Below are 14986 nucleotides of genomic sequence, written 5' to 3' on the forward strand. Positions count from 1 at the left end.
CAGATGGGCAAACTGAGGCATAACCTTGGCAAACTACTTTCTCAAGACAAATCAAGAGGAGATGACAGGAAGTTGCAATTGCATGCTAGTTAACTTTTATGATTTTGACTCAGGGCATCAAGTTTTTTCCACCAACCCCCAGGCTGAAAGGCCAGGCATCAAAGCCTTTTCCCGTTTCTCCAAGTTCCACGGGTTTACCTTCTCCGCTACCCTTTGCTTCTCTGGCTCTCAACACACTCTTGCTAATGTTCAGAAAGAATTAAGTAAAAAACCTGCCAGAGAGGAGGAAAAAGTCCAAACTATCACAGATGGCCGACTCGCAAATTTAATTTAAAATCATTCTTTATTATCCAAAATATTAAAATTAAAGCTATAATGCCCAAAGGAAAACACAGATTAAAACCCCCTATGTTTCACAGCCACTTCCTCAGGGGGTCCCCAAAACACTGAGTAAGAATGCTTTGAAAAGAAAGCAGGCATGCAGGAGCAAAGAGCCAGCTGTAGATCATTGAGCCAAACTCGGTGACTGACCCAATCAGCTTCCCTTAAAGCCAAACACCAACTGTTTCATATGCAATTAATGATTGCCCTGGCAAATGAAAGTGCATCAAGTCATCACAGGCATCATTGAATGAGAAGACACACAGCAGTCACAGGTAGCTCATCCCTGGCATCTACATAATGATATTACCAGGCTAATCTAGGCTCAGAGATTTAATTCTGCAAAACACCATGCACTAAATATTTATATTCATAAAAGGGCTAAGGTGGGGAAAAAGCCCACGTGCTGCCTCTAGGCTCCCCATTTGTTTAGAATAGGCTGCTGGCTCATTTGCTGGGGTGTATGGTTGGGGTCAAGGGCATCAGTCATGTGTCAGTAGAATTCCAGTTTTTCTGGCCCCAACTTCACCCTTCGAAAAGGCTCATTGCTGGATTGGGTATTTAGAGGTACCCAAGAGAAGGCAAAGCAGAAAAGGAGGCCCCCTCATATATCAGCTGAAAAAGGGGCAGTAGAATGGATGAGAACGTCTGTTCTCCTTTCTCTGGTGCAAAAAAAAAAAAAAGTCCAGAGAAAGAGCAGAGACTGTTAGACTCATTCCTTACAAATTTCAAATTTTCAATTGCAGATATAGTTCCAATTCTTGGTACTACCACACTTGAACTGTAAAACTGAAGAAGAGAGTCTTTCCAAATAGTCATAAATAAACCAATGCTGATGGAAAGAACAAGTGTTTTCTTTGGCTTTTTGGATTTGTCTCCATTTCCTCTGCTGGAGCCTAATTCTGAACTATGGCCCTTATTCAGATGTTCTTTGCAGTGCCCTCCTGGGCCTGACACCTCCAGCATACAAGGCACAGGACCTAACGTGGCTTGGCCTCAGGGGTTGCCAGGATCATTTCTGGGTCCATCCTGGAGACTCCTCCTCTCCTCTCCCCACTCCCATCTCAAACCCAATTCTTTTTTTTTTTTAATTGAAATACAGTTGATTTACAATGTTGTGTTAATTACTGCTGTACAGCAAAGTGACTCAGTTATACATATATATATTCTTTGTTATATTCTTTTCCATTATGGCTTATCACATGTTATTGAATATAGTTCCTGACCTTGTTGTTTAGCCATTCTATATATACCAGTTTGCATCTGCTAATCCCAGACTCCCAATCCATCCCTCTCCCACCCCTCTCCCCCTTGGCAACCACCAGTCTATTCTCAATGTCCGTGATTCTGTTTCTGTTTCATAGATAGGTTCATTTCTGTCATGTTTTAGATTCCACATATAAGTGATATCATATGGTATTTGTCTTTTTCTGACTTACTTCACTTAGTATGATAATCTCTAGTTGCATCCATGTTGCCGCACATGGCACTATTTTGTTCTTTTTTATGGCTGAGTAGTATTCCATGGTGTATATGTACCACATCTTCTTTATCCATTCTTCTGTCGATGGACATTTAGGTTGTTTCCATGTCTTGGCTCTTGTGAATAGTGCTGCTATGAACATAGGGATGCATATATCTTTTTGAATTATAGTTTTGTCTGGATGTATGCCCAGGATTGGGATTGCTGGATCACATGGTAATTTTATTTTTAGTTTTCTGAGGAAACTCCATACTGTTTTCCACAGTGGCTTCATCAACTTACATTCCTACCAAGAGTGTAGGAGGGTTCCCTTTTCTCCACACCCTCTTTAGCACTTGTTATTTGTAGACTTTTTAATGATGGCCATTCTGACTGGTGTGAGGTGGTACTTCATTGTAGTTTTGATTTGCATTTCTCTAATAATTAGCAACATTGAGCATCTTTTCATGTGCCTATTGGCCATCTATATTTCTTCTTTGGAGAAATGTCTCTTTAGGTCTTCTGCCTATTTTTCGATTGTGTTGTTTGCTTTTTTGTTGTTGAGTTCAAACCCAGTTCTTTTAATCCAGCCCCCTCTGCCGTTCTCTCTCCTTGGCAGAAAATGCAGATGATGGAGCCTGTCGGTTCCCTGTGCACACCATGACTTGGAGCCTTCAGCAACTTCTCCAGTGTTCTGCATATTATAATCGAGATGAGATCAGCTAATAAAAATTACTTTGGTTACAATCCAAAAAGATTAACCAGCCTTAAGGGTTTCATGGCTATACATTACACTTTTCAATTTTCCTACAATTAAGCTAACGACAAATAATATTGACAAATAAACTGCCAGGTCTGCTAGCTGAAGCCCTGCCATGGCAAGAGTGTGTTGTTCTGCTGCTGAGTGATTGTCTAGCCATTGCCTGCTCGTAAGGTCCAGCCTGTGAGTTCTAACACGCTGGGGCACTGGCACTCTGGCTGCCTGGGTGAAGGGGCTATGAGGAATGGTTGTTGGCTTTGCTTTTAAAAAATAATTTTAAAAAAGATGATAATCCTGACTCTTGCCTTCCTGCCACCTCTGAAGAATATTCCTGGTTTCCACTGATTTATCGACCTCCTGCTAGAGAAAATCCAAGGTGAGGAGACCTATATTTTCGTGAGGCACAACTACAACTCATTAACTAATTTGGAGTCACAAATCCAGGGCCCAATATAAACTAGACCTAGCACTAATAAAATCTGGGAATGGGCCCAAGTGTCTCAGTGAAAAACCCTCCCACACAGATGCTGCTAGAGGTCTATGGAGGGCAGACTTCACCCCGCCTGGCTGCCCTGGCGTTGGGAAGAATAGAAGGCTGCAAGATGTTGTGGATCCTGTCTACAAAGCTAAGGTCCAATTACTTCTCCAGATATTTCTATTACGCAGTGTTGGAGAAGAAGACAGCAGGAGAAAGGGCTAGGAGAGGAGAACTACAAAGGGAATAGAGATCATTGTTACCATTTAATGAGAGTTTACCATGTGCCAAGCACTGTGGTAAGAGCTTTCACTCAGTAATTTACTTAATCCTCATAATAATCTTATGAAGTAGACCTGCATTTTACAGCTGAAGAAACCAAGGCTTGGAGAAGTTAAATAGCAGTTCCAAGAATTGAACGCAGGTTTTGGTTGCAGAGCCTGTGCTCTTTACCACAAAACCAATGAAAACTGCCAAATGATTATAAGTATAGAAAGTATCTTTCTATAACAGAATCTAAATTCTGATCTAGGGATTTCCCTGGTGGTCCAGTGGTTAGGATTCTGTGCTTCCACTGCAGGGGGCATGGATTTGTCCCCTGGTTGAGGAACTAAGATCCCACATGCCACGCAGTGTGGCCAAAAAATAAAAAATAAAATAAAATAAAATGTAAAATAAATAAATAAATAAATAAATTCTGATCTAGGTTAGAAACAGGACATCTAGCCTCAGTCATGCTCACTTTGATACAATGTTTGATCTTCATCAAAATCAAGAAATATCTGACAAGAACCCAGGCTTCTGGGCCAAATGGGAGAGTAAGAGAGTGTTGTTTCTCCAATTATGAGAAAGAGAGGACAGTCTTTAAATCATTGGAGAAGATTGTTAAAAATGCAGGTTCATGGGCCCCACGCAATCTTCTTGATCAGAATCTCTGAGTAGGAGGCTCCTGAGTCTACTGTTTAACAAGCTCTCCAGATGACTGTGCATCCCCAAAAGGAAAACTGAAACCATGCACCTCAGATTGGGACTTGGACCCACGTGCTGGGACTAGAACCCAGCCAAAACCCACAGTCTTCCAACTGAGGTCACACACCTGGTTTCAGGACTTAATGAAGCTCAGGTTCTTGATGTCTCATTGCAGAAAGAATTCAGTGAGAGACAAAGTAATAGGCAAGAAGTGGATTTATTTAGAGAGAAACATGCTCCACTGAGTGTGGGCCATCTCAGAAGGTGAGAAAGGCACCAGGGTATGAGGTTGTAAGTTTTTATACGAGTGGGTAATTTCATAGGCTAATGAGAGGGAGGAGTATTCCAGCTATTTCAGGAAGGGGTGGGGATTTCCAGGAATTGGGCCACGTCCCACTTTTTGATCCTTATGGTCGGTCTTGGAACTGCCTGTGGGTGTGTCATTTAGCTTGCTGATGTGAGTGTATACTGAGGTTCAAGGTCTAGTGGAAGTCGACTTGTCCACCATCTTGGACCCATTTGGTTCTAATCAGTTTATGTCATGTACTCGGCTATGTCATTCTTTCAAAGGTTGTGCCCTGCCTCCTTCCCTCCTGTTTCACTTCCTCCCTCCCTCCCTCCTCTCCCTTTCTTTCTTTTTCTTTCTTTCTTTCTTTCTTTCTTTCTTTCTTTCTTTCCTTCTTTCTTTCTCTCTCTCTCTCTCCCTCCCTTCCTTCCTCCCTCCCTCCCCCACCTTTCTTTCTCTTTTTCTCCCTTTCTTCCTTTTTTTTTTTTCCCCAGAAATGTTTGAACAGGATTTATCTACCTACTCATTGGAATCAACACTCAGTCCGTCCTCAATGGAGTTGTCCCTGATCTAAGTCTACAGGAAGCCTCTGAGTTGCCTCCTTTTTCTGGTTTCTCACAGTTATCACTGAGACTCACAGAGGATTTCTGTTCAGGAACTCAGAGGTTTAGAATCAAGAGGTCTCATCAGTGGATTTAGCAGCTACATTGCTTTGTTCCCGAGCTAACACTGTCACCACCTGGCATTAAAGGGAGGGGATAGCACAGTCTGTGCCCGAAAGGGTTTGGCTGTGAGCCATTCAGATTCTCACCTACCAACAATGACTTGATAGTGTTACAAGCACAAACAGACCTGAGCATTCAAGTGTGGCCCTCTGTCATCTGGCTTTCTACCCCCCGCCCCGACATCAGTGTGGGCCCTTCGTGCCCTCTGACCCTAGAGGGAGGCAGGGCAAGTCCTTCTACTAGTCTCTTCTCTCCCTTTCCACCTCCACCACACAGCCCATCCTCAGATCCTGTTTCAATTCTGTCTGCCATGGTCTGGCCTCTTCTCTGAAGAACTGCCTCAGTCAGACTCCCTGACAGGTGACTGAAGTAGGGAGAATGTTGGGAGGTGAGCCCTCATAACAAAATAATTAGATCTTTCAAAAGCCCAGCTGTACAACCCTTTGCACTTTTCCAGTATTATGTGATATAGCATCTCATTCTGTTAAATTCCGTGTTCTAGAGAAGGTGAATTAAAACCAATTTAAAAAAACAAACAAACTACTCTTCCATACTGAAATTCAAGTTAAGGCCTCAAAGCCAAATCTTGGTGTATGAATCTTTGTATGTCCTCTCTCTGTCCCAGTCCTTACCATCATCATCACCACCATCTAACATTTACTGAGTCCCTCCCATGAGCTAGGGCCCGGGCAAAGTGCCTTATGTGCGTCTTTTCATCCTGGTCCAGCTAAACCTGGACTGCTAAGCCTGACCCAGGACAGTGGTTCTGCGGGTCAATCTCCAGGGCTGTGCTATGAATGAGGCAGACCCTCAGGCCAGCACTGGAACCAGCAGGGAGAACCCAGGGACTGGGGATAAAGTTTAGATACGTTGCTCTCTGACAGTTGGGACATGGTTGGGACAATTCTCTGACAGAGACTAGAGAGTAGAATTTGGTCATGTGTCCATTTAATAACTAGGAGAATGATACTAGCTTAGGATAGGGGAAGTCTGAGCTCAAGGAAGCCTTTTTTTTTCTTTTTTCCTGGTCTTGAAATTTTTTGCGTGTTTATTTTTTATTTATTTTTATTTTTTGGCTGCGCTATGCATCATGCACAATCTCAGTTCCCCAACCAGGGATCGAACTCTCGCCCCCTGCAGTGGAAGCGCGGAGTCTTAACCACTGGAGCGCCAGGGATGTCCCCTTATTGAAGTATAATTGATTTACAATGTCGTGTTAGTTTCAGGTGTAGAGCACAGTGATTCAGTTTCATATATATATATATATACACACACACACATATGTATACACACACACACATATATATAAAACATATATATATATGTATATATATATTCTTTTTTCAGATTATTTTACCTTATAGGTTATTACAAAATATTGAGTATGGTTCCCTGTGCTATGAGGTAGGTTCAGGAAAGCTTTGAGATCAGAAGTCAGTAAGGAGCCTTATGACCTTATATATTGCAAGCTACCCACATATTCATAGCTGAAATGATATGAGATTTGTATCAATATAATCCAAAGGATGGGGGAAAGAAGTTGGTGGGGGTACAAATGAAATATAAGTGGCCATAAGTCAATATTTTTGAAGCTGAGTAATTGTTGCAGGAGAAGGGGGAGCAAGAGAATGGTCATGTCCCAGGTCTCGGACTAGTTCCTGGGATGGGCCACTAAGTGAGAGTCCTTGGCATTGTGCAGGGAGGAGCTCAAGAGTGAGCCATAGTAAAGTGAAAGTGAATTTATTCAGAGACCACATTCCATAGGCAGAATGTGGTCCATCTCAGAAGGTGAGAGCAGGGACTTCCCTGGTGTCCCAGTGGTTAAGACTCTGTGCTTCCACTGCAGGGGGTGTGGGTTCCCCCAAGCCACACAGAGCAGCCAAAAAAATAAAAAAGGTGAGAGCACCCCTGGGGTATGGGGTTGTTAGTTTTTATGGGCTGGGTAGTTTCGTATGCTAACAAGTGGGAGGATTATTCCAACTATTTTGGAGAAGGGTTGGGGATTTCCAGGAATTGGGCCACCGCCCACTTTTGGGCCTTTTATGGTTAGCCTCGGAACTGCCATGGCGCCTGTAGGTGTGTCAGTTAGCATGCTGATATATTACAATGAGCATATAACGAGGCTCAAGATCTACTGGAAGTCTAATCTTCCAACATCATGGGCCCAGTTGGTTCTAACCAGTTTTTGTAGTATCCTGTTTTTCTTAATGGCTGTGTCATTCTTTTAATGGTGGTTCCCTGTCCCCTTCCCTCCTGTCTCCTAATGAGTAGAAGGTAGTTCACTATATTCTTCTCTTTCTATGTGTTTAAAAGTTTACATAATTGAAAGTTACACGCACACACACACACACACCCTTTCTTTGTGCGCATGTTTACTTCCAGGTGTTTTCTTTTCCTCCCTACTTCCCTTCCTTTCTTCTCTTCTCTTCTCTTCTCTTTCTCTCTTTCTTCCTTTTCTTATTTTTAGTTGTTTTGTTATTGTTTCTCAGGTAAGGTGCCTTTATTTATTTTTTAAATGGCAGCCTGTTTTGGCTGTGGTAAGGGCAAACCAAGTCAAATGGGGCCACTGAGAAAACGGTTCCTAGGACCCTAGGGGCAGTAGTGGTAGAAGGGACAATCATGGGACAACCCCAATAAGACAAATATTCTGGGATAGGGAACCCAGACCTCCGTGAAATAGGAGAGAAGGGGGAAGGGCACAAACTTTAAAAGAATGACATAGCCTAAGGACATGACATAAGCTGATTAGAACCAAATGGGTCCAAGATGGCGGACAAGTCGACTTCCACTAGACCTTAAACCTCAGTATATGCCATTGTAACACATCAGCAAGCTAAATGACACACCCACCAGCACCATGACAGTTCTGAGGCCGACCATCAAAGATTAAAAAGTGGGCGGTGGCCCAATTCCTGGAAATCTCTGCCCCTTCCCCAAAATAGCTAGAATACTCCTACCACTCTTTAGCCTATGAAATTACCCGCCTCTATAAAAACTGACAACCCCTACCCTGGTGCCCTTCTCACCTTCTGAGATGGCCTACACTCTGTGGAGTGTGTTTCTCTCTAAATAAATCTGCCTCTTACCAATCACTTTGTCCCTCACTGAATTCTTTCTGCTATGAGACATCAAGAACCTGAGCTTCATTAAGTCCTGAAACCAGGTGTGTGACCTCAGTTGGAAGACTGTGGGTTTTGGCCGGGTTTGAGTCCTGGCCGCATGGGTTCAAGTCCCAGTCTGAGGAACATAATTTCATTTGTATAGCTGTCCTGGCTCCCTCCTCTACACTGCTAACCCTCAGAATTGTTCCCCTCAAAAATTTTCTCTTGGGACTTCCCTCATGGTGCAGTGGTTAAGAATCCAACTGCCAATGCAAGGGACATGGGTTTGAGCCCTGGTCCGGGAAGATCCCACATGCTGCGGAGCACCTAAGCCCGTGCGCCACAACTACTGAGCCCGCGCTCTAGAGCCCGCGAGCCACAAATACTGAAGCCCACGCACCTAGAGCCTGTGCTCTGCACCAAGAGAAGCCACCACAATGAGAAGCCCACGCACCGCAATGAAGAGTAGCCCCCACTCGCCACAACTAGAGAAGGCCCGTGTGCAGCAACGAAGACCCAACGCAGCCAAAAAATAAATAAATAATTTATTTTTAAAAACAGTTGTCTCTTGCTATATGGAGGAGATTGCATTTGATTTAAGGGGTAATTCTTCGACATCAAAGTTCTGACTCTACCTCCCCCCCAGCCATCTCCCAGTCTGCTCCCAGACCTCTCTTGGGCTGACAGCCTGGCTGTCTGGATTACTCTCTGTTTATCTACTGACTAATGTGCCTCATATGGAAGCTTCTTCCAGCTGCAAGGCCCCCTGGATTTCCCCCTCCCTGAATGACCTGCCCTGCCCTGCAGGGCTGTCCACATTCCAGATCTCATCTACCCACGCACCCCCAAGCTGGTTCCATGCAGAAGTCTTCTATTTGCCTTTCCAGGGACACTTTCCATCCTTCCCACCCTAGCTGGACCTTGAGAAATAACCTACATGGACTACATCTTGCCCTCTGGCTCTGTTTGTTTGGCCAACAGGAGATAATGAGATTAGAGGGTGGGGGTGGGGGTGGGGGTGGTGGGGGGATGAACTGGGAGATTGGGATTGACTGTATACACTAATATGTATAAAATAGATAACTAATAAGAACCTGTTGTATAATATATATATATATATATATATATATATATAATTAAATTTAAAATAAAAAGATTAGAGGGCAGGAGGAGAGTGATGTTTGGCTATGAATCTTTCCAGATCCCTCCCTGTTGAGTTAATGGGGAAGGGCTGCATCCCCTTTTGAAGGCCAATGCTATTGTCAAGTGGCCCTCAACCCACAGCTACCTCAGGGTCTTGGTAACCACTCTTTCCCCTCAACCCTTCAGGCTAGGAGTGGCATGGCTCCTCCTGTTGCCAGCCCAAGGGTATGAACTATCTTTTGTTGGTCTCCCTGCGACACCTTTGCAAATAGGCCTTTAATTAAACCCTATTCAAATTAATCTAGTTTGCATGTGCCAGGACCCCGAATGATACAGGCCATACTGTTGCCAAGAGAGCCCTGAAGTTAGTATGTATTTTATGTTTTGTTTCCCTTACAAATAGAAAGCTTCCTGAAGGCAGGTCCTCTCTCTTGAGATTCTTTTTTTTTTCTTTAATATTTTATTTTTGGCTGCGTTGGGTCTTCGTTGCTCCGCGTGGGCTTTATCTAATTGCGGCGAGTGGGGGCTACTCTTCATTGCAGTGCACGGCTTCTCATTGCGGTGGCTTCTTTTGTGGAGCACGGGCTCTAGGGCACTTGGGCTTCAGTAGTTGCAGCACGTGGGCTCAGTAGTTGTAGCACGTGGGCTCAGTAGTTGTGGCACACGGGCCCTAGAGCATGCGGGCTCAGTAGCTGCGGCACGCGGGCTCTAGGGCATGCAGGCTTCAATAGTTGTGGCGCACAGGCTTAGTTGCTCCACGGCATGTGGTATCTTACCGGACTAGGGATCGAACCCATGTCCCCTGCACTGGCAGGCAGCTTCTTAACCACTGCACCACCAGAGAAGTCCCGATACTATTGTTAATAAATGCATTTAGGCTCTGGGGTTAGACTACCTGCAGGAGAATCTGTATTAGTTATCTATTGCCACATGACAAATAACCCTCCAACTTAACAGCTTAAAATAACAACAAACATTTATTATCTCATATGGGTCAGGAATTCAGGAACAGTTTAGCTGAGTGTTCTACCCAGTGTCTCATGAGGTTGTGTTCAAGATGTTGGCTGGGTTTGTAGTCACCTGAAAGCTTAACTGTGGCTGTTGGATCTGCTGCAAGATGCTTCACTCATGTTATTGGCTATTTGGTGCTGACTATTGGCAGAAGGCTTCAGTTCCTTGCTCTGCGGACCTCTCCACAGGGCTGCTTGGGGTTCCTCATAACTAAGTGCCTTGTTTCCCCCAGAGCAAGTACTCCAAGTTAGTAAGGCAGAAACCACAATATTTTTTATAACCTAGCCTTGGGAGTCATCCTCCATCATTTCTGCAGTATCTCATTGGTTAAACAAATCAGCCCTATTCAGTATAGGAGGGATGTGAATACCAGGAGGCAAGAATTATTGGGTGTCATCTTGGAGGTAGACACCACCACATCTTTGTTCTTCTTACTGCATTGTATCAGGGGCACACAATTTCAATTTGCCCCATTCCTGATGATGTTGACCTTGCTTTTTTTTTTGGCCGCTCCGCGTGGCATGCAGGATCTTAGTTCCCCAACCAGGGATCAAACCCGTGCCCCCTGCAGTGAAACTGTGGAGTCCCAACCACTGGACTGCCAGGGAATTCCTGATGTTGTTCACCTTGATCGCTTGCTTAAAGTTATATCTGCCAGGCTTCCCCACTGTGAAGTTACTCTTTTCTTTTTCGAATCATTAAGTATTTTGGGAGACATATCTCCATTATTCTTTGAGTACTTCCTTGTGTTCTGGCACAAAATGTTCTAGGCTCATCTTGTATTTTCCTTGTCCTAGCTCTGGAATCAGCTATTTCCCCAAGGAACACTGATTCCTTTTAGCGGAGAATGGTACTTAGAAGCTAAGACCTGGACACTAAGTGTACTTATTGTCACTGGGTATTGCTGCTCCAAGACCCTCACAGTGGGCAGAGCTAGAGAATGTATGTATGTAACCAATCTCCCATTGCTGCTGCTAGCTTCTTCCTCCACATGGATGCCCTTACCACACCAGTTGGGCTCCAACACCCCATGCCAGATCACCTCTCAGCATGGACACCAACTTTGTTCTGCCCTATGTAATAGTTTTAAGACTAAATTATTCAGGAAGGAGAAGGTCCAAACTGAGCCCATCTTGATTGTATATGCAAATTATATGAAATTTAGAGCTATTAATTGTTAACATTTATTGAGTACTTACTATGTGCCAGGTAATGGTCTAAGAATTTTCCATGAACCTTCACACCAGCCCAAACAGATAGGAACTATTATGGTCCCCGTTTTGCTGATGAGGCATAAAGAGGTTAAGTAACTTGCCCAAGGTCACACAGTTACAGTGAGATATAGCAGAACTGTTTTATTGGACTTTTAGAACATATCCTTCAAAAGGAGGAGGTATCCTGTGTCCTCCACAGCATTTTCCTGCTGTAGGCCCGGAACACAGATATTGCTAAATGTCCTCTGGGGACAGACTGTCCCCAGCTGAGAACCACTGGTCTAGAACAACATTAATCGAACCTAAGGAAAGCTACTTCTTGATGTTTGTGCTAATGAATGAAAGAAAGGGGATAAACATAATCCAGAAGGGCAGAAAATGCAAAACTCTCATTTCTTTGTGCAGCAGAGATTGCTGGTTGCCTATTCCAACACCCATTAGAAGTGCATTTCTTCAACCTTTCTCCTCCAGCTCTATACCCCACCTGCCTTTGCACCCAAACTCTTTCCCTCCATTTCTGTCACTGGAGGCTAATCCTTCCATTTGGATTTCATTCTGTTTTTTCTCAGGACCTGACTCCATCATTATGCCCTCCTCTTTCTTTTATCTTCAACCTTTCTCTCTTTAATGGATCCTTTCTATCACCATTTAAATATGCTCAAGTCTCTCACTTCTTTTTATTCCCCAAGTTTTAATTTTGGAAATTTTCTTTAATTAATTAATTAATTAATTTTAAAATTTTTTATTTTTAATTCTTTTTGGCTGCATGGCACAGTTTGCAGGATCTTATTTCCCTGACCAGGGATTGAACCAGGGCCCTCTGCAGTGAAAGTGCAGAATCCCAACCACTGGAGCGCCAGGGAATTCCCCATATTTAGTATTTTATTTTATTTTATTTTATTATTATTGGCTGTGTTGGGTCTTCGTTGCTGCACGTGGGCTTTCTCTAGTTGCAGTGAGCTGGGGCTCCTCTTTGTTGCAGTGCGTGGGCTTCTCATTGTGGTGGTTTCTCTTGTGGAGCATGGGCTCTAGGTGCGCAGGCTTCAGTAGTTGTGGCTCGTGGGCTCTAGAGCGCAGTCTCAGTAGTTGTGGCGCACGGGCTTAGGTGCTCTGCGGCATGTGGGATCTTCCTGGACCAGGGCTCAAACCCATGTCCCCTGCATTGGCAGGCGGATTCTTAACCACTGTGCCACCAGGGAAGTCCCCAGAGAAGAATTTTAGAGTTTAGAAGATCTTAACCTCCCACCCAAACTGAACCCTCCTATACAATCCTGCCTCTATGTTTTCAGACAATATGGTCATCCTGCCTCTATGTTTCCTTTGTCAGGACAGCTCTGATTACTAGAAAGCTCTGAGTCTGAGTCCTATGTTATTACAGTGTGGTTCAGGGAGAATAGCACAGGCCTTGGAGTCAAGCAGATTTGGGTTACAATCCTGATGATGTAATTTGCTGTATGACTTGAGCAAGTTATCTCCTCTCAGTCTCACTTACTTCATCTGTAAATTAGGGATAATAGTACTTGTTTTTACAAAGTTACTCTATATTAGAGATTATGACTGTAAAATACCTAGCGTAGTGCCTGGCATAAAGAGCTAATAAAGTGACAGCTGTTATCATCATCATCATAATTATTATCCCACCCAGTGGTCCTAGTTTGCCCTATAGAGCTATATACATATGCATTTCAATACTTTCAAATACTTGAATTTAGTTGCCATGTTATTCCTAAGCGCTCTTTTTTCAGAGTAAGCATCCATCAATATTTTTTCTTTCAGTTATCTTGTCCTTGGCTACGCTCCTGCATATGATGTTTATAGAACATGGTGCCCATAACTGAATAAAGTAGTCGAGGTGTGAGGACTTCCCTGGTGGCACAGTGGTTAAGAATCCGCCTGCCAATGCAGGGGACACGGGTTTGAGCCCTGGTCCAGGAAGATCCCACATACCTCGGAGCAACTAAACCTGTGCACCACAACTACTGAGCCTGTGCTCTAGAACCCGCAAGCCACAACTACTGAGCTCACGTGCCACAACTACTGAACCTGTGTGCCTAGGGCCCATGCTCTGCAACAAGAGAAACCACCGCAATGAGAAGCCTGTGCGCTGCAACAGAGTAGACCCTGCTCGCTGCAGCTAGAGAAAGCCTGCGCACAGCAGTGAAGACCCGACGCAGCCAAAAATAAATTTATATAAAAAAATTAAATTAAACAAAACAAAACAAAAAACCCACAAAGTACTCCAGGTATGGTCTTAGTGCTTTAAAACAGAGTAAAACCATAAAACTCTATTCCCCAGACACTAGTCTCTTCAAGCTGCCTAGGATTGCTTTAGCTTTTTTGGCAAACTTGTCACATACTGCCTTAGTCCTATGAGAAGTTGCAGGTAGTTTTCATGTGAATGAGTTTTGAGTCTTCATTTTGCAGTAGTGTAAAACTTTTTTTTTTTAATTCAAGAGTAAAACTTTATATTAACTTAAAGTCTATTACATATTAGGTATTGTGCTGAGTTCTGAGGACGTAGGGATGAGTAGGACAAAGTATCAACATACTAGAAATGTAAGCTCCACAAGACTGGGTCTATTGCGTTCACTACTGAATCCCCCCCATCTCTTGGCACGATGTCTGCACACGGTTATATGCTGTTTGTTGAATGAAAGAATGAATAAAATAGTTTACAATGGAAAATTTCCTTATAACCGAAAAGGTATTTCCTTAATTCACTTATTTTATAAACTCAGATATTTTGTACAGCATATCACTTTTAGCCCAACCCTAGTGTTTTTTCCACTTAGGTTAAACCCAATTTCCAAAATAAATTCGTACTGTCCTTTTTAAGGCCAAACTAAATACTTACATGCTTTATTTGCTGGATGGCCATTATATTCCACCATTAAAGGCCTTTTGCAAGTACCCATTTAATCCTCAATGCAGGGCTTACATCTCAGGGTTAGCAGTAGCGGCCATGGTTTCTGAGTGCTAAACACCCGAGAATTTCCTGAGCCGAGTTCTATTCGGCCCTGATTTACTGTGGATTAGAATAAGGTGACAGGCAGAAATGTGGGGCGATGACTTAGGAGGACCTTGAAATTCTGCATTAGTCTATGAGGTGCTGCCAGGTGCCCATAGGCCAAACGCCTCTGGGTTGAAATCCGTCCCGCAGACGCCAGACATATGAATTTTGGGGGCGTCCAGTTCTCTACAACCACAGTTAGGGAGGCCCTAGGACCTCTGTCCTCTCACAGTTTTTTCCAGTATTTGGGCTACAGGTGAGGCACTGGTCGCCATCTTGATATCAATTGCCAGGCAAGCCGCCACTGGCGTCGCTCGGTAACCACGGAGACACCGATGCCCCTCCCGTTTCCCAGCCCTAGAAGCTGTAAACTACGATTCCCATACGCTGATTCTCTACTTGACTGCCCGTTGTCTAGATTCGGCTTGTCAGCCACCGAGACCCTACCG

The 14986-nt window shown here is 43.8% G+C and overlaps 1 long non-coding RNA gene across 2 annotated transcripts in view; it reads left to right on the forward strand.

The window, feature by feature from the left end:
* LOC309636292 overlaps nucleotides 1-3733 on the forward strand; it is a 36771-nt gene extending 33038 nt beyond the window's left edge. For both annotated transcript variants that reach the window (XR_014249382.1, XR_014249383.1), the window contains one exon: nucleotides 2463-3733. This is a non-coding gene — a long non-coding RNA (uncharacterized lncRNA). The remainder of the gene's footprint in view (nucleotides 1-2462) is intronic.
* Nucleotides 3734-14986: the final 11253 nt, after the last annotated feature.

This window comes from Balaenoptera borealis, assembly GCF_965194805.1.
Source record: "Balaenoptera borealis genome assembly, chromosome: 10".
In the NCBI taxonomy this organism is placed as follows: Eukaryota; Metazoa; Chordata; class Mammalia; order Artiodactyla; family Balaenopteridae; genus Balaenoptera; species Balaenoptera borealis.